This window comes from Gambusia affinis, linkage group LG12 (assembly GCF_019740435.1).
Source record: "Gambusia affinis linkage group LG12, SWU_Gaff_1.0, whole genome shotgun sequence".
In the NCBI taxonomy this organism is placed as follows: domain Eukaryota; kingdom Metazoa; phylum Chordata; class Actinopteri; order Cyprinodontiformes; family Poeciliidae; genus Gambusia; species Gambusia affinis.
Window position 1 is genome coordinate 26,549,393 of NC_057879.1, and position 17,132 is coordinate 26,566,524.

The 17,132-nt window shown below is 42.7% G+C and overlaps 1 protein-coding gene and 45 non-coding genes across 46 annotated transcripts in view; 45 read left to right on the forward strand and 1 right to left on the reverse strand.

The window, feature by feature from the left end:
* The window catches only part of LOC122841672 (double-stranded RNA-specific editase 1-like), a 37,373-nt gene that overhangs the window by 15,908 nt on the left and 4,333 nt on the right, over positions 1 to 17,132 (reverse strand). The gene's annotated exons all lie outside the window — the stretch shown is intronic.
* Positions 180 to 261, forward strand: trnas-aga. Its single transcript has one exon. It is a non-coding gene; the product is annotated as a tRNA-Ser (tRNA).
* Positions 446 to 527, forward strand: trnas-uga. The gene has a single exon. It is a non-coding gene; the product is annotated as a tRNA-Ser (tRNA).
* Positions 747 to 828, forward strand: trnas-cga. Its single transcript has one exon. It is a non-coding gene; the product is annotated as a tRNA-Ser (tRNA).
* On the forward strand, positions 1,121 to 1,202 carry trnas-aga. The gene has a single exon. It is a non-coding gene; the product is annotated as a tRNA-Ser (tRNA).
* On the forward strand, positions 1,387 to 1,486 carry trnas-aga. The gene is given in 2 exon segments: positions 1,387 to 1,423; positions 1,442 to 1,486. It is a non-coding gene; the product is annotated as a tRNA-Ser (tRNA).
* On the forward strand, positions 1,706 to 1,787 carry trnas-cga. The gene has a single exon. It is a non-coding gene; the product is annotated as a tRNA-Ser (tRNA).
* trnas-aga lies at positions 2,080 to 2,161 on the forward strand. Its single transcript has one exon. It is a non-coding gene; the product is annotated as a tRNA-Ser (tRNA).
* On the forward strand, positions 2,345 to 2,426 carry trnas-uga. The gene has a single exon. It is a non-coding gene; the product is annotated as a tRNA-Ser (tRNA).
* On the forward strand, positions 2,718 to 2,799 carry trnas-cga. Its single transcript has one exon. It is a non-coding gene; the product is annotated as a tRNA-Ser (tRNA).
* Positions 3,789 to 3,870, forward strand: trnas-uga. Its single transcript has one exon. It is a non-coding gene; the product is annotated as a tRNA-Ser (tRNA).
* Positions 3,999 to 4,080, forward strand: trnas-aga. Its single transcript has one exon. It is a non-coding gene; the product is annotated as a tRNA-Ser (tRNA).
* trnas-aga lies at positions 4,428 to 4,509 on the forward strand. Its single transcript has one exon. It is a non-coding gene; the product is annotated as a tRNA-Ser (tRNA).
* On the forward strand, positions 4,693 to 4,774 carry trnas-uga. Its single transcript has one exon. It is a non-coding gene; the product is annotated as a tRNA-Ser (tRNA).
* On the forward strand, positions 4,994 to 5,075 carry trnas-cga. Its single transcript has one exon. It is a non-coding gene; the product is annotated as a tRNA-Ser (tRNA).
* On the forward strand, positions 5,368 to 5,449 carry trnas-aga. Its single transcript has one exon. It is a non-coding gene; the product is annotated as a tRNA-Ser (tRNA).
* On the forward strand, positions 5,634 to 5,715 carry trnas-aga. The gene has a single exon. It is a non-coding gene; the product is annotated as a tRNA-Ser (tRNA).
* Positions 6,173 to 6,254, forward strand: trnas-aga. The gene has a single exon. It is a non-coding gene; the product is annotated as a tRNA-Ser (tRNA).
* Positions 6,439 to 6,520, forward strand: trnas-uga. The gene has a single exon. It is a non-coding gene; the product is annotated as a tRNA-Ser (tRNA).
* trnas-aga lies at positions 7,108 to 7,187 on the forward strand. The gene has a single exon. It is a non-coding gene; the product is annotated as a tRNA-Ser (tRNA).
* On the forward strand, positions 7,687 to 7,768 carry trnas-cga. The gene has a single exon. It is a non-coding gene; the product is annotated as a tRNA-Ser (tRNA).
* Positions 8,053 to 8,134, forward strand: trnas-aga. Its single transcript has one exon. It is a non-coding gene; the product is annotated as a tRNA-Ser (tRNA).
* On the forward strand, positions 8,318 to 8,399 carry trnas-uga. Its single transcript has one exon. It is a non-coding gene; the product is annotated as a tRNA-Ser (tRNA).
* trnas-cga lies at positions 8,691 to 8,772 on the forward strand. Its single transcript has one exon. It is a non-coding gene; the product is annotated as a tRNA-Ser (tRNA).
* On the forward strand, positions 9,065 to 9,146 carry trnas-aga. The gene has a single exon. It is a non-coding gene; the product is annotated as a tRNA-Ser (tRNA).
* Positions 9,599 to 9,675, forward strand: trnas-aga. Its single transcript has one exon. It is a non-coding gene; the product is annotated as a tRNA-Ser (tRNA).
* On the forward strand, positions 9,860 to 9,941 carry trnas-aga. The gene has a single exon. It is a non-coding gene; the product is annotated as a tRNA-Ser (tRNA).
* trnas-uga lies at positions 10,126 to 10,207 on the forward strand. The gene has a single exon. It is a non-coding gene; the product is annotated as a tRNA-Ser (tRNA).
* On the forward strand, positions 10,427 to 10,508 carry trnas-cga. The gene has a single exon. It is a non-coding gene; the product is annotated as a tRNA-Ser (tRNA).
* On the forward strand, positions 10,801 to 10,882 carry trnas-aga. Its single transcript has one exon. It is a non-coding gene; the product is annotated as a tRNA-Ser (tRNA).
* Positions 11,340 to 11,421, forward strand: trnas-aga. Its single transcript has one exon. It is a non-coding gene; the product is annotated as a tRNA-Ser (tRNA).
* trnas-uga lies at positions 11,606 to 11,687 on the forward strand. Its single transcript has one exon. It is a non-coding gene; the product is annotated as a tRNA-Ser (tRNA).
* trnas-aga lies at positions 11,980 to 12,061 on the forward strand. The gene has a single exon. It is a non-coding gene; the product is annotated as a tRNA-Ser (tRNA).
* Positions 12,245 to 12,326, forward strand: trnas-uga. Its single transcript has one exon. It is a non-coding gene; the product is annotated as a tRNA-Ser (tRNA).
* trnas-aga lies at positions 12,784 to 12,865 on the forward strand. The gene has a single exon. It is a non-coding gene; the product is annotated as a tRNA-Ser (tRNA).
* trnas-uga lies at positions 13,050 to 13,131 on the forward strand. Its single transcript has one exon. It is a non-coding gene; the product is annotated as a tRNA-Ser (tRNA).
* trnas-cga lies at positions 13,351 to 13,432 on the forward strand. Its single transcript has one exon. It is a non-coding gene; the product is annotated as a tRNA-Ser (tRNA).
* trnas-aga lies at positions 13,725 to 13,806 on the forward strand. Its single transcript has one exon. It is a non-coding gene; the product is annotated as a tRNA-Ser (tRNA).
* On the forward strand, positions 13,990 to 14,071 carry trnas-aga. Its single transcript has one exon. It is a non-coding gene; the product is annotated as a tRNA-Ser (tRNA).
* On the forward strand, positions 14,529 to 14,610 carry trnas-aga. The gene has a single exon. It is a non-coding gene; the product is annotated as a tRNA-Ser (tRNA).
* On the forward strand, positions 14,795 to 14,876 carry trnas-uga. The gene has a single exon. It is a non-coding gene; the product is annotated as a tRNA-Ser (tRNA).
* trnas-aga lies at positions 15,096 to 15,177 on the forward strand. The gene has a single exon. It is a non-coding gene; the product is annotated as a tRNA-Ser (tRNA).
* Positions 15,361 to 15,442, forward strand: trnas-aga. Its single transcript has one exon. It is a non-coding gene; the product is annotated as a tRNA-Ser (tRNA).
* On the forward strand, positions 15,735 to 15,816 carry trnas-cga. Its single transcript has one exon. It is a non-coding gene; the product is annotated as a tRNA-Ser (tRNA).
* Positions 16,109 to 16,190, forward strand: trnas-aga. The gene has a single exon. It is a non-coding gene; the product is annotated as a tRNA-Ser (tRNA).
* trnas-uga lies at positions 16,353 to 16,434 on the forward strand. Its single transcript has one exon. It is a non-coding gene; the product is annotated as a tRNA-Ser (tRNA).

Below are 17,132 nucleotides of genomic sequence, written 5' to 3' on the forward strand. Positions count from 1 at the left end.
ATACATCGAAACGTTGCTGGAGACCAGCCCTCGAGGACTAGGAGTGCCCACTCCTGGTCTAACATATCTTGGGCCAATATGTGTAGATGAAAAGCTACAGAAAACGCCCATCTTCTTTCATGATTCACGTTAGGTAATACATTTGTTTGTTGCTTTTTGAATACATGTTAAAACATCCAGCTGTGATGGCCGAGCGGTTAAGGCGTTGGATTAGAAATCCAATGGGGTTTCCCCTCGCAGGTTCTAATCCTGCTCACAGCGTTTTTTTAATCTACAGGGTCCAACATATTGGAAGTTGATAAACAACTAATCAAGGGAGAGCATCTCAAATCTCTGCATATTTTTATGTTTACGTCAAGGTTACCTTTATTCCCTCAATGACTCAATTCCTCCAATGACTTGTTACATTCATCTTATGCACCTTGGTAACAGTTTGGAATATTCAGCTGTGATGGCCGAGAGGTTAAGGCGTTGGATTTGAAATCCAATGGGGTTTCCCCACGCAGGTTCAAATCCTGCTCACAGCGATAATCAAATACTGAATCCAACATGTCTGGTATCTGCTTCCAGAAGACGAGACATTTGTTTGGTCAATTTTCGAATACTGCACATAGCGATTTTAGACTTCAGGGTCCAACATATTGGAAGTTGATAACTAATCAAGGGAGAGCATCTAAAGGCTCTGGAGATTTCTTGGTTTACGTCAAGCTTACCATTATTCCTTCAATGACTTTATTTAATATCGTGCTGTGATGGCCGAGAGGTTAAGGCGTTGGACTCGAAATCCAATGGGGTTTCCCCGCGCAGGTTCGAATCCTGCTCACAGCGATTATTCAAATGCTTAGTCCAACATATCTGGTATCTCCCTCCAGATGAAGAGCAATTTCTTTGGTCAATGTTCGAATCCTGCTAACAGCGAATTTATATTACACGGTCTAAAACGGGTGGGCACGACTGGTCGAGATCAGCCCTTGAGGACTAGGAGTGTCCACTCCTGGTCTAACATATCTTGGGCCAATATGTGTTGATGGAAAGCTACAGAAAACGCCCATCTTCTTTCATGATTCACGTTAGGTAATACATTTGTTTGTTGCTTTTTGAATACATGTTAAAACATCCAGCTGTGATGGCCGAGCGGTTAAGGCGTTGGATTAGAAATCCAATGGGGTTTCCCCGCGCAGGTTCGAATCCTGCTCACAGCGTTTTTTAAATCTACAGGGTCCAACATATTGGAAGTTGATAAACAACTAATCAAGGGAGAGCATCTCAAATCTCTGCATATTTTTATGTTTACGTCAAGGTTACCTTTATTCCCTCAATGACTCAATTCCTCCAATGACTTGTTACATTCATCTTATGCACCTTGGTAACAGTTTGGAATATTCAGCTGTGATGGCCGAGAGGTTAAGGCGTTGGATTAGAAATCCAAACCCCATTAGAAATCCAATGGGGTTTCCCCACGCAGGTTCAAATCCTGCTCACAGCGATAATCAAATACTGAATCCAACATGTCTGGTATCTGCTTCCAGAAGACGAGACATTTGTTTGGTCAATTTTCGAATACTGCACATAGCGATTTTAGACTTCAGGGTCCAACATATTGGAAGTTGATAACTAATCAAGGGAGAGCATCTAAAGGCTCTGGAGATTTCTTGGTTTACGTCAAGCTTACCATTATTCCTTCAATGACTTTATTTAATATCGTGCTGTGATGGCCGAGAGGTTAAGGCGTTGGACTCGAAATCCAATGGGGTTTCCCCGCGCAGGTTCGAATCCTGCTCACAGCGATTATTCAAATGCTTAGTCCAACATATCTGGTATCTCCCTCCAGATGAAGAGCAATTTCTTTGGTCAATGTTCGAATCCTGCTAACAGCGAATTTATATTACACGGTCTAAAACGGGTGGGCACGACTGGTCGAGATCAGCTCTTGAGGACTAGGAGTGTCCACTCCTGGTCTAACATATCTTGGGCCAATATGTGTTGATGGAAAGCTACAGAAAACGCCCATCTTCTTTCATGATTCACGTTAGGTAATACATTTATTTGTTGCTTTTTGAATACATGTTAAAACATCCAGCTGTGATGGCCGAGCGGTTAAGGCGTTGGATTAGAAATCCAATGGGGTTTCCCCGCGCAGATTCGAATCCTGCTCACAGCGTTTTTTAATCTACAGGGTCCAACATATTGGAAGTTGATAAACAACTAATCAAGGGAGAGCATCTCAAATCTCTGCATATTTCTATGTTTACGTCAAGGTTACCTTTATTCCCTCAATGACTCAATTCCTCCAATGACTTGTTACATTCATCTTATGCACCTTGGTAACAGTTTGGAATATTCAGCTGTGATGGCCGAGAGGTTAAGGCGTTGGATTTGAAATCCAATGGGGTTTCCCCGCGCAGGTTCAAATCCTGCTCACAGCGAAAATCAAATACTGAATCCAACATGTCTGGTATCTGCTTCCAGATGAAGAGCAATTTCTTTGGTCAATGTTCGAATCCTGCTAACAGCGAATTTATATTACACGGTCTAAAACGGGTGGGCACGACTGGTCGAGATCAGCCCTTGAGGACTAGGAGTGTCCACTCCTGGTCTAACATATCTTGGGCCAATATGTGTTGATGAAAAGCTACACAAAACGCCCATCTTCTTTCATGATTCACGTTAGGTAATACATTTATTTGTTGCTTTTTGAATACATGTTTAAGCATCCAGCTGTGATGGCCGAGAGGTTAAGGCGTTGGACTCGAAATCCAATGGGGTTTCCCCGCGCAGGTTCGAATCCTGCTCACAGCGATTATTCAAATGCTTAGTCCAACATCTCTGGTATCTCCCTCCAGATGAAGAGCAATTTCTTTGGTCAATGTTCGAATCCTGCTAACAGCGAATTTATATTACACGGTCTAAAACGGGTGGGCACGACTGGTCGAGATCATATTAACAGGATAGTTTGCCTTCTTGCTGTGGCACTTCAAACAGGAGTGACAGGTCAGTCACACCTTAAGTACCTACACTCTGATTGGTAGGAGATTGAATCCACCTGGTTCTCATCACTCCAGCAGAGAAGAAAGATGCAGCAGAGGGGTTTGGTAGAGGGGAGTGGCTAACTGGCAGTTTGTCAGAACAGTACCTGTGTCTGCTTTAAGCACGAAGGTACTGATCATCTAACTTTAAAAACGTTGCATGAATTAAATTGATTATTTTTTATTTTAGTCACAATAGACATTGTTAAGTTAGGATTTGTGCAGAATCTTTCCTCTTGTATCAACATTCTAAATCGTATTTTACTTATTTTGGAACAGAACTGGAGGGAAAAACCCAGCAGACAGCAACCTCCTTTATAAATCACTAAACCAGTGACCCCATTTGGTCCAGTTTAGATTTGTCTCCTGCCCAGACACAGTTTGACATTTCTGCTTGATGTAGGAAATTATTCTCTGCCTCCTGGAAAGTTTCTTTGACTTTGAGGTTCATTTCTTGCTCTCAATTGGTGTGAGAGAGTGCTGCATTTCTTTTCCTGTTAGTCTCTGTGTTGTCCATTCATTCAGCAACTTTCAGATGAGCCACTGATCCAAGCAACATGAAACAAACTGAATAATCACATCCTGGGTTGGCAGCGAAGTTCTCCAGAATCCTGTTACTCATTATTTCACTCAGATGAGTTGATGCAGAGACGGATCTAAAAGTTGGAAGCTGGAAGTTGAAGACAGTTTGGCTTAATGTCCCCTCGGTTTATTTCTCTGCACATTCATATTTTGTTCCTTGATGGTGTTATTTGACATCCAGCTGTGATGGCCGAGAGGTTAAGGCGTTGGACTTGAAATCCAATAGGGTATCCCTGCGCAGGTTCGAATCCTGCTCACAGCGATTTATTACTACAGGATCCAACATTTCATGGGGAAATGTGTGTTGATAGAAAAACCGTGGTTTAGTTTATGGTTCACATTATGTAATTCATTCATTTGTTGCCTGTTTATTACATGTCAAGGCATCCAGCTGTGATGGCCGAGTGGTTAAGGCGTTGGATTAGAAATCCAATGGGTTTTCCCCGCGCAGGTCCGAAGCCTGCTCACAGTGATATTAAACTCATCTGAGAACTCGTGGTTTAGTTCAAGGTTGCCCTTATTACTTCAGTGACTTGTTACATCCATGGTCTGATCGTTGGCTGATTTTCCCAACATCCTCCTGTTATGGCCGAGCGGTTAAGGAGTTGGACTCGACATCCAATAGCTTAATCCTGTGTACATTGGAATCCTCCTCACAGCGATTTTAGACTACAGGTACCTGAGATCTGCCTCCAGATGAAAAGCCATTTGTTTGGGCAATGTTTGATGATGAAAGGTTGCTGAAAACCCTGTTTTATTTCTTTTCACGTTAGGTAATACATTCATTTGTTGCTTTTTGAATACATGTTAAGGCATCCAGCTGTGATGGCCGAGCGGTTAAGGCGTTGGATTAGAAATCCAATGGGGTTTCCCCACGCAGGTTCGAATCCTGCTCACAGCGTTCTTTAATCTACAGGGTCCAACATATTGGAAGTTGATAAACAACTAATCAAGGGAGAGCATCTCAAATCTCTGCATATTTCTTGGTTTACGTCAAGGTTACCTTTATTCCCTCAATGACTCAATTCCTCCAATGACTTGTTACATTCATCTTATGCACCTTGGTAACAGTTTGGAATATTCAGCTGTGATGGCCGAGAGGTTAAGGCGTTGCATTTGAAATCCAATGGGGTTTCCCCGCGCAGGTTCAAATCCTGCTCACAGCGATAATCATATACTGAATCCAACATGTCTGGTATCTGCTTCCAGAAGACGAGACATTTGTTTGGTCAATTTTCGAATACTGCACATAGCGATTTTAGACTTCAGGGTCCAATATTTTGGAAGTTGATAACTAATCAAGGGAGAGCATCTAAAGGCTCTGGAGATTTCTTGGTTTACGTCAAGCTTACCATTATTCCTTCAATGACTTTATTTAATATCCTGCTGTGATGGCCGAGAGGTTAAGGCGTTGGACTCGAAATCCAATGGGGATTCCCCGCGCAGGTTCGAATCCTGCTCACAGTGATTATTCAAATGCTTAGTCCAACATCTCTGGTATCTCCCTCCAGATGAAGAGCAATTTCTTTGGTCAATGTTCGAATCCTGCTAACAGCGAATTTATATTACACGGTCTAAAACGGGTGGGCACAACTGGTCGAGATCAGCCCTTGAGGACTAGGAGTGCCCACTCCTGGTCTAACATATCTTGGGCCAATATGTGTAGATGAAAAGCTACAGAAAACGCCCATCTTCTTTCATGATTCACGTTAGGTAATACATTTGTTTGTTGCTTTTTGAATACATGTTAAAACATCCAGCTGTGATGGCCGAGCGGTTAAGGCGTTGGATTAGAAATCCAATGGGGTTTCCCCGCGCAGGTTCGAATCCTGCTCACAGCGTTTTTTTAATCTACAGGGTCCAACATATTGGAAGTTGATAAACAACTAATCAAGGGAGAGCATCTCAAATCTCTGCATATTTTTATGTTTACGTCAAGGTTACCTTTATTCCCTCAATGACTCAATTCCTCCAATGACTTGTTACATTCATCTTATGCACCTTGGTAACAGTTTGGAATATTCAGCTGTGATGGCCGAGCGGTTAAGGCGTTGGATTAGAAATCCAATGGGGTTTCCCCGCGCAGGTTCAAATCCTGCTCACAGCGATAATCAAATACTGAACCCAACATGTCTGGTATCTACATAGAGATGAAGAGTAATTTCTTTGGTCAAGGTTCGAATTCTGCTCACAGCGAATGTATACTACACAGTCTAAAATGGGTCAGCACGACTGGTCGTGGAGAGCCGATGTTCTGCAACTCTTTGTTGTCTCCCTGGTCCAATACACCTGAATCCACTAGCTGAATCACCTGCCAAGTGCAGTCAAGTTCCCCACAGTCCTACTAATGACCTCATTATTTGACTCAGGTGTGTTGAAGAAGACATACATCGAAACGTTGCTGGAGACCAGCCCTCGAGGACTAGGAGTGCCCACTCCTGGTCTAACATATCTTGGGCCAATATGTGTAGATGAAAAGCTACAGAAAACGCCCATCTTCTTTCATGATTCACGTTAGGTAATACATTTGTTTGTTGCTTTTTGAATACATGTTAAAACATCCAGCTGTGATGGCCGAGCGGTTAAGGCGTTGGATTAGAAATCCAATGGGGTTTCCCCGCGCAGGTTCGAATCCTGCTCACAGCGTTTTTTTAATCTACAGGGTCCAACATATTGGAAGTTGATAAACAACTAATCAAGGGAGAGCATCTCAAATCTCTGCATATTTTTATGTTTACGTCAAGGTTACCTTTATTCCCTCAATGACTCAATTCCTCCAATGACTTGTTACATTCATCTTATGCACCTTGGTAACAGTTTGGAATATTCAGCTGTGATGGCCGAGAGGTTAAGGCGTTGGATTTGAAATCCAATGGGGTTTCCCCACGCAGGTTCAAATCCTGCTCACAGCGATAATCAAATACTGAATCCAACATGTCTGGTATCTGCTTCCAGAAGACGAGACATTTGTTTGGTCAATTTTCGAATACTGCACATAGCGATTTTAGACTTCAGGGTCCAACATATTGGAAGTTGATAACTAATCAAGGGAGAGCATCTAAAGGCTCTGGAGATTTCTTGGTTTACGTCAAGCTTACCATTATTCCTTCAATGACTTTATTTAATATCGTGCTGTGATGGCGAGAGGTTAAAGGCGTTGGACTCGAAATCAATGGGGTTTCCCCGCGCAGGTTCGAATCCTGCTCACAGCGATTATTCAAATGCTTAGTCCAACATATCTGGTATCTCCCTCCAGATGAAGAGCAATTTCTTTGGTCAATGTTCGAATCCTGCTAACAGCGAATTTATATTACACGGTCTAAAACGGGTGGGCACGACTGGTCGAGATCAGCCCTTGAGGACTAGGAGTGTCCACTCCTGGTCTAACATATCTTGGGCCAATATGTGTTGATGGAAAGCTACAAGCCCATCTTCTTTCATGATTCACGTTAGGTAATACATTTGTTTGTTGCTTTTTGAATACATGTTAAAACATCCAGCTGTGATGGCGGCGGTTAAGGCGTTGGATTAGAAATCCAATGGGGTTTCCCCGCGCAGGTTCGAATCCTGCTCACAGCGTTTTTTTAATCTACAGGGTCCAACATATTGGAAGTTGATAAACAACTAATCAAGGGAGAGCATCTCAAATCTCTGCATATTTTTATGTTTACGTCAAGGTTACCTTTATTCCCTCAATGACTCAATTCCTCCAATGACTTGTTACATTCATCTTATGCACCTTGGTAACAGTTTGGAATATTCAGCTGTGATGGCCGAGAGGTTAAGGCGTTGGATTAGAAATCCAAACCCCATTAGAAATCAATGGGGTTTCCCACATGAGTTCAAATCCTGCTCACAGCGATAATCAAATACTGAATCCAACATGTCTGGTATCTGCTTCCAGAAGAGAGACATTTGTTTGGTCAATTTTGAATACTGCACATACCGTTTTTAGACTTCACGCTACAACATATTTGAAGTTGATAACTAATCAAGGGAGAGCATCTAAAGGCTCTGGAGATTTCTTGGTTTACGTCAAGCTTACCATTATTCCTTCAATGACTTTATTTAATATCGTGCTGTGATGGCCGAGAGGTTAAGGCGTTGGACTCGAAATCCAATGGGGTTTCCCCGCGCAGGTTCGAATCCTGCTCACAGCGATTATTCAAATGCTTAGTCCAACATATCTGGTATCTCCCTCCAGATGAAGAGCAATTTCTTTGGTCAATGTTGAATCCTGCTAACAGCGAATTTATATTACGGTCTAAAACGGGTGGGCACGACTGGTCGAGATCAGCTCTTGAGGACTAGGAGTGTCCACTCCTGGTCTAACATATCTTGGGCCAATATGTGTTGATGGAAAGCTACAAGCCCATCTTCTTTCATGATTCACGTTAGGTAATACATTTATTTGTTGCTTTTTGAATACATGTTAAAACATCCAGCTGTGATGGCCGAGCGGTTAAGGCGTTGGATTAGAAATCCAATGGGGTTTCCCCGCGCAGATTCGAATCCTGCTCACAGCGTTTTTTAATCTACAGGGTCCAACATATTGGAAGTTGATAAACAACTAATCAAGGGAGAGCATCTCAAATCTCTGCATATTTCTATGTTTACGTCAAGGTTACCTTTATTCCCTCAATGACTCAATTCCTCCAATGACTTGTTACATTCATCTTATGCACCTTGGTAACAGTTTGGAATATTCAGCTGTGATGGCCGAGAGGTTAAGGCGTTGGATTTGAAATCCAATGGGGTTTCCCCGCGCAGGTTCAAATCCTGCTCACAGCGAAAATCAAATACTGAATCCAACATGTCTGGTATCTGCTTCCAGATGAAGAGCAATTTCTTTGGTCAATGTTCGAATCCTGCTAACAGCGAATTTATATTACACGGTCTAAAACGGGTGGGCACGACTGGTCGAGATCAGCCCTTGAGGACTAGGAGTGTCCACTCCTGGTCTAACATATCTTGGGCCAATATGTGTTGATGAAAAGCTACACAAAACGCCCATCTTCTTTCATGATTCACGTTAGGTAATACATTTATTTGTTGCTTTTTGAATACATGTTTAAGCATCCAGCTGTGATGGCCGAGAGGTTAAGGCGTTGGACTCGAAATCCAATGGGGTTTCCCCGCGCAGGTTCGAATCCTGCTCACAGCGATTATTCAAATGCTTAGTCCAACATCTCTGGTATCTCCCTCCAGATGAAGAGCAATTTCTTTGGTCAATGTTCGAATCCTGCTAACAGCGAATTTATATTACACGGTCTAAAACGGGTGGGCACGACTGGTCGAGATCAGCCCTTGAGGACTAGGAGTGCCCACTCCTGGTCTAACATATCTTGGGCCAATATGTGTTGATGAAAAGCTACACAAAACGCCCATCATCTTTCATGATTCACGTTAGGTAATACATTTATTTGTTGCTTTTTGAATACATGTTAAAACATCCAGCTGTGATGGCCGAGCGGTTAAGGCGTTGGATTAGAAATCCAATGGGGTTTCCCCGCGCAGGTTCAAATCCTGCTCACAGCGATAATCAAATACTGAATCCAACATGTCTGGTATCTACATAGAGATGAAGAGTAATTTCTTTGGTCAAGGTTCAATTCTGCTCAGCGAATGTATACTACGGTCTAAAATGGGTCAGCACGACTGGTCGTGGAGAGCCGATGTTCTGCAACTCTTTGTTGTCTCCCTGGTCCAATACACCTGAATCCACTAGCTGAATCACCTGCCAAGTGCAGTCAAGTTCCCCACAGTCCTACTTATGACCTCATTATTTGACTCAGGTGTGTTGAAGAAGACATACATCGAAACGTTGCTGGAGACCAGCCCTCGAGGACTAGGAGTGCCCACTCCTGGTCTAACATATCTTGGGCCAATATGTGTTGATGAAAAGCTAGAGAAAACCCCTGTCTTCTTTCATGTTTCACGTTAGGTAATACATTTGTTTGTTGCTTTTTGAATACATGTTAAAACATCCAGCTGTGATGGCCGAGCGGTTAAGGCGTTGGATTAGAAATCAATGGGTTTCCAGCAGGTTCGAATCCTGCTCACAGCGTTTTTTTAATCTACAGGGTCCAACATATTGGAAGTTGATAAACAACTAATCAAGGGAGAGCATCTCAAATCTCTGCATATTTTTATGTTTACGTCAAGGTTACCTTTATTCCCTCAATGACTCAATTCCTCCAATGACTTGTTACATTCATCTTATGCACCTTGGTAACAGTTTGGAATATTCAGCTGTGATGGCCGAGAGGTTAAGGCGTTGGATTAGAAATCCAATGGGGTTTCCCCGCGCAGGTTCAAATCCTGCTCACACCGTTTTTTTAATCTACAGGTTCCAACATATTGGAAGTTGATAAACAACTAATCAAGGGAGAGCATCTCAAATCTCTGCATATTTTTATGTTTACGTCAAGGTTACCTTTATTCCCTCAATGACTCAATTCCTCCAATGACTTGTTACATTCATCTTATGCACCTTGGTAACAGTTTGGAATATTCAGCTGTGATGGCCAAGAGGTTAAGGCGTTGGATTTGAAATCCAATGGGGTTTCCCCGCGCAGGTTCAAATCCTGCTCACAGCGAAAATCAAATACTGAATCCAACATGTCTGGTATCTGCTTCCAGAAGACGAGACATTTTTTTGGTCAATTTTCGAATACTGCACATAGCGATTTTAGACTTCAGGGTCCAACATTTTGGAAGTTGATAACTAATCAAGGGAGAGCATCTCAAGGCTCTGGAGATTTCTTGGTTTACGTCAAGCTTACCATTATTCCTTCAATGACTTTATTTAATATCCTGCTGTGATGGCCGAGAGGTTAAGGCGTTGGACTCGAAATCCAATGGGGTTTCCCCGCGCAGGTTCGAATCCTGCTCACAGCGATTATTCAAATGCTTAGTCCAACATCTCTGGTATCTCCCTCCAGATGAAGAGCAATTTCTTTGGTCAATGTTCGAATCCTGCTAACAGCGAATTTATATTACACGGTCTAAAACGGGTGGGCACGACTGGTCGAGATCAGCCCTTGAGGACTAGGAGTGCCCACTCCTGGTCTAACATATCTTGGGCCAATATGTGTAGATGAAAAGCTACAGAAAACGCCCATCATCTTTCATGATTCACGTTAGGTAATACATTTATTTGTTGCTTTTTGAATACATGTTAAAACATCCAGCTGTGATGGCCGAGCGGTTAAGGCGTTGGATTAGAAATCCAATGGGGTTTCCCCGCGCAGGTTCAAATCCTGCTCACAGCGATAATCAAATACTGAATCCAACATGTCTGGTATCTACATAGAGATGAAGAGTAATTTCTTTGGTCAAGGTTCGAATTCTGCTCACAGCGAATGTATACTACACGGTCTAAAATGGGTCAGCACGACTGGTCGTGGAGAGCCGATGTTCTGCAACTCTTTGTTGTCTCCCTGGTCCAATACACCTGAATCCACTAGCTGAATCACCTGCCAAGTGCAGTCAAGTTCCCCACAGTCCTACTAATGACCTCATTATTTGACTCAGGTGTGTTGAAGAAGACATACATCGAAACGTTGCTGGAGACCAGCCCTCGAGGACTAGGAGTGCCCACTCCTGGTCTAACATATCTTGGGCCAATATGTGTTGATGAAAAGCTAGAGAAAACCCCTGTCTTCTTTCATGTTTCACGTTAGGTAATACATTTGTTTGTTGCTTTTTGAATACATGTTAAAACATCCAGCTGTGATGGCCGAGCGGTTAAGGCGTTGGATTAGAAATCCAATGGGGTTTCCCCGCGCAGGTTCGAATCCTGCTCACAGCGTTTTTTTAATCTACAGGGTCCAACATATTGGAAGTTGATAAACAACTAATCAAGGGAGAGCATCTCAAATCTCTGCATATTTTTATGTTTACGTCAAGGTTACCTTTATTCCCTCAATGACTCAATTCCTCCAATGACTTGTTACATTCATCTTATGCACCTTGGTAACAGTTTGGAATATTCAGCTGTGATGGCCGAGAGGTTAAGGCGTTGGATTTGAAATCCAATGGGGTTTCCCCGCGCAGGTTCAAATCCTGCTCACAGCGATTATTCAAATGCTTAGTCCAACATCTCTGGTATCTCCCTCCAGATGAAGAGCAATTTCTTTGGTCAATGTTCGAATCCTGCTAACAGCGAATTTATATTACACGGTCTAAAACGGGTGGGCACGACTGGTCGAGATCAGCCCTTGAGGACTAGGAGTGTCCACTCCTGGTCTAACATATCTTGGGCCAAAATGTGTAGATGAAAAGCTACACAAAACGCCCATCTTCTTTCATGATTCACGTTAGGTAATACATTTATTTGTTGCTTTTTGAATACATGTTAAAACATCTAGCTGTGATGGCCGAGCGGTTAAGGCGTTGGATTAGAAATCCAATGGGGTTTCCCCGCGCAGGTTCAAATCCTGCTCACAGCGTTTTTTAATCAACAGGGTCCAATATATTGGAAGTTGATAAACAACTAATCAAGGGAGAGCATCTCAAATCTCTGCATATTCCTATGTTTACGTCAAGGTTACCTTTATTCCCTCAATGACTCAATTCCTCCAATGACTTGTTACATTCATCTTATGCACCTTGGTAACAGTTTGGAATATTCAGCTGTGATGGCCGAGAGGTTAAGGCGTTGGATTTGAAATCCAATGGGGTTTCCCCGCGCAGGTTCAAATCCTGCTCACAGCGATAATCAAATACTGAATCCAACATGTCTGGTATCTACATAGAGATGAAGAGTAATTTCTTTGGTCAAGGTTCGAATTCTGCTCACAGCGAATGTATACTACACGGTCTAAAATGGGTCAGCACGACTGGTCGTGGAGAGCCGATGTTCTGCAACTCTTTGTTGTCTCCCTGGTCCAATACACCTGAATCCACTAGCTGAATCACCTGCCAAGTGCAGTCAAGTTCCCCACAGTCCTACTAATGACCTCATTATTTGACTCAGGTGTGTTGAAGAAGACATACATCGAAACGTTGCTGGAGACCAGCCCTCGAGGACTAGGAGTGCCCACTCCTGGTCTAACATATCTTGGGCCAATATGTGTTGATGAAAAGCTAGAGAAAACCCCTGTCTTCATTCATGTTTCACGTTAGGTAATACATTTGTTTGTTGCTTTTTGAATACATGTTAAAACATCCAGCTGTGATGGCCGAGCGGTTAAGCTGTTGGATTAGAAATCCAATGGGGTTTCCCCGCGCAGGTTCGAATCCTGCTCACAGCGTTTTTTTAATCTACAGGGTCCAACATATTGGAAGTTGATAAACAACTAATCAAGGGAGAGCATCTCAAATCTCTGCATATTTTTATGTTTACGTCAAGGTTACCTTTATTCCCTCAATGACTCAATTCCTCCAATGACTTGTTACATTCATCTTATGCACCTTGGTAACAGTTTGGAATATTCAGCTGTGATGGCCGAGAGGTTAAGGCGTTGGATTTGAAATCCAATGGGGTTTCCCCGCGCAGGTTCAAATCCTGCTCACAGCGAAAATCAAATACTGAATCCAACATGTCTGGTATCTGCTTCCAGAAGACGAGACATTTGTTTGGTCAATTTTCGAATACTGCACATAGCGATTTTAGACTTCAGGGTCCAACATTTTGGAAGTTGATAACTTATCAAGGGAGAGCATCTCAAGGCTCTGGAGATTTCTTGGTTTACGTCAAGCTTACCATTATTCCTTCAATGACTTTATTTAATATCCTGCTGTGATGGCCGAGAGGTTAAGGCGTTGGACTCGAAATCCAATGGGGTTTCCCCGCGCAGGTTCGAATCCTGCTCACAGCGATTATTCAAATGCTTAGTCCAACATCTCTGGTATCTCCCTCCAGATGAAGAGCAATTTCTTTGGTCAATGTTCGAATCCTGCTAACAGCGAATTTATATTACACGGTCTAAAACGGGTGGGCACGACTGGTCGAGATCAGCCCTCGAGGACTAGGAGTGCCCACTCCTGGTCTAACATATCTTGGGCCAATATGTGTTGATGAAAAGCTACACAAAACGCCCATCTTCTTTCATGATTCACGTTAGGTAATACATTTATTTGTTGCTTTTTGAATACATGTTAAAACATCTAGCTGTGATGGCCGAGCGGTTAAGGCGTTGGATTAGAAATCCAATGGGGTTTCCCCGCGCAGGTTCAAATCCTGCTCACAGCGTTTTTTAATCAACAGGGTCCAATATATTGGAAGTTGATAAACAACTAATCAAGGGAGAGCATCTCAAATCTCTGCATATTCCTATGTTTACGTCAAGGTTACCTTTATTCCCTCAATGACTCAATTCCTCCAATGACTTGTTACATTCATCTTATGCACCTTTGTAACAGTTTAGAATATTCAGCTGTGATGGCCGAGAGGTTAAGGCGTCGGATTAGAAATCCAATGGGGTTTCCCCGCGCAGGTTCAAATCCTGCTCACAGCGATAATCAAATACTGAATCCAACATGTCTGGTATCTACATAGAGATGAAGAGTAATTTCTTTGGTCAAGGTTCGAATTCTGCTCACAGCGAATGTATACTACACGGTCTAAAATGGGTCAGCACGACTGGTCGTGGAGAGCCGATGTTCTGCAACTCTTTGTTGTCTCCCTGGTCCAATACACCTGAATCCACTAGCTGAATCACCTGCCAAGTGCAGTCAAGTTCCCCATAGTCCTACTAATGACATCATTATTTGACTCAGGTGTGTTGAAGTAGACATACATCGAAACGTTGCTGGAGACCAGCCCTCGAGGACTAGGAGTGCCCACTCCTGGTCTAACATATCTTGGGCCAATATGTGTTGATGAAAAGCTAGAGAAAACCCCTGTCTTCTTTCATGTTTCACGTTAGGTAATACATTTGTTTGTTGCTTTTTGAATACATGTTAAAACATCCAGCTGTGATGGCCGAGCGGTTAAGCTGTTGGATTAGAAATCCAATGGGGTTTCCCCGCGCAGGTTCGAATCCTGCTCACAGCGTTTTTTTAATCTACAGGGTCCAACATATTGGAAGTTGATAAACAACTAATCAAGGGAGAGCATCTCAAATCTCTGCATATTTTTATGTTTACGTCAAGGTTACCTTTATTCCCTCAATGACTCAATTCCTCCAATGACTTGTTACATTCATCTTATGCACCTTGGTAACAGTTTGGAATATTCAGCTGTGATGGCCGAGAGGTTAAGGCGTTGGATTTGAAATCCAATGGGGTTTCCCCGCGCAGGTTCAAATCCTGCTCACAGCGATAATCATATACTGAATCCAACATGTCTGGTATCTGCTTCCAGAAGACGAGACATTTGTTTGGTCAATTTTCGAATACTGCACATAGCGATTTTAGACTTCAGGGTCCAACATTTTGGAAGTTGATAACTAATCAAGGGAGAGCATCTAAAGGCTCTGGAGATTTCTTGGTTTACGTCAAGCTTACCATTATTCCTTCAATGACTTTATTTAATATCCTGCTGTGATGGCCGAGAGGTTAAGGCGTTGGATTAGAAATCCAATGGGGTTTCCCCGCGCAGGTTCAAATCCTGCTCACAGCGTTTTTTAATCAACAGGGTCCAATATATTGGAAGTTGATAAACAACTAATCAAGGGAGAGCATCTCAAATCTCTGCATATTCCTATGTTTACGTCAAGGTTACCTTTATTCCCTCAATGACTCAATTCCTCCAATGACTTGTTACATTCATCTTATGCACCTTTGTAACAGTTTAGAATATTCAGCTGTGATGGCCGAGAGGTTAAGGCGTCGGATTAGAAATCCAATGGGGTTTCCCCACGCAGTTTCGAATCCTGCTCACAGCGATTATTCAAATGCTTAGTCCAACATCTCTGGTATCTCCCTCCAGATGAAGAGCAATTTCTTTGGTCAATGTTCGAATCCTGCTAACAGCGAATTTATATTACACGGTCTAAAACGGGTGGGCACGACTGGTCGAGATCAGCCCTCGAGGACTAGGAGTGCCCACTCCTGGTCTAACATATCTTGGGCCAATATGTGTTGATGAAAAGCTAGAGAAAACCCCTGTCTTCTTTCATGGTTCACGTTAGGTAATACATTTATTTGTTGCTCTTTGAGTGTATGTTAAAGCATCCAGCTGTGATGGCCGAGAGGTTAAGGCGTTGGACTCGAAATCCAATGGGGTTTCCCCGCGCAGGTTCGAATCCTGCTCACAGCGATTATTCAAATGCTTAGTCCAACATCTCTGGTATCTCCCTCCAGATGAAGAGCAATTTCTTTGGTCAATGTTCGAATCCTGCTAACAGCGAATTTATATTACACGGTCTAAAACGGGTGGGCACGACTGGTCGAGATCAGCCCTTGAGGACTAGGAGTGTCCACTCCTGGTCTAACATATCTTGGGCCAATATGTGTAGATGAAAAGCTACAGAAAACCCCTGTCTTCTTTCATGATTCACGTTAGGTAATACATTTATTTGTTGCTTTTTGAATACATGCTAAAACATCCAGCTGTGATGGCCGAGCGGTTAAGGCGTTGGATTAGAAATCCAATGGGGTTTCCCCGCGCAGGTTCGAATCCTGCTCACAGCGTTTTTTTAATCTACAGGGTCCAATATATTGGAAGTTGATAAGCAACTAATCAAGGGAGAGCATCTCAAATCTCTGCATATTTCTATGTTTACGTCAAGGTTACCTTTATTGTTGACTTGTTACATTCATCTTATGCACCTTGGTAACAGTTTGGAATATTCAGCTGTGATGGCCGAGAGGTTAAGGCGTTGGATTTGAAATCTAATGGGGTTTCCCCGCGCAGGTTCAAATCCTGCTCACAGCGACAATCAAATACTGAATCCAACATGTCTGGTATCTGCTTCCAGAAGACGAGAGAATTGTTAGGTCAATGTTTGAGCTTTTGGACTCAGGGTCCAACATATTCGAAGTTGAAAAACAACTACTCAAGGTAGAACATCTAAAAGCTCTGCAGATTTCTTGGTTTACGTCAAGGTTACCTTTATTCCCTCAATGACTTGTTACATCCATCTTATCCACCTTGGTAACACTTTAGAATGTCCAGCTGTGACGGCCGAGAGGTTAAGGTGTTGGATTTGAAATCCATTGGATTTTGCCCGTGTAGGTTCGAGTCCTTCTTGCCGTGGTTTTAATCTAAATTGACCAACTCACCAGAAGTTCTTAAAGAACTAATCAAGGGAGAGCATCTTAGTTCTCCTGGTTTAGTTTAAGCTTCTCTTTATTACTTCGGTGACTTATTACATCCATCTTATGCTCCTTTATTACAGGTTAATGCATCCAGCTGTGATGTCCAAGAGGTTAAGGTGTTTAATTAGAAATCCAATGGGATTTCCCTGTGCAGGTTTGAGTCCTGCTCACAGTGGAAAGGAAACACTTTTTTATCTGTTAAACTGATGTCATATGAAGGTTTTACTCTGGAATGAAAAGATAAATCCATTTCTGACTTGTGATTGTGTGTGGGATAATTAAGTTGGACATGGTGGGAGGAAGTCCTGCTCTCTG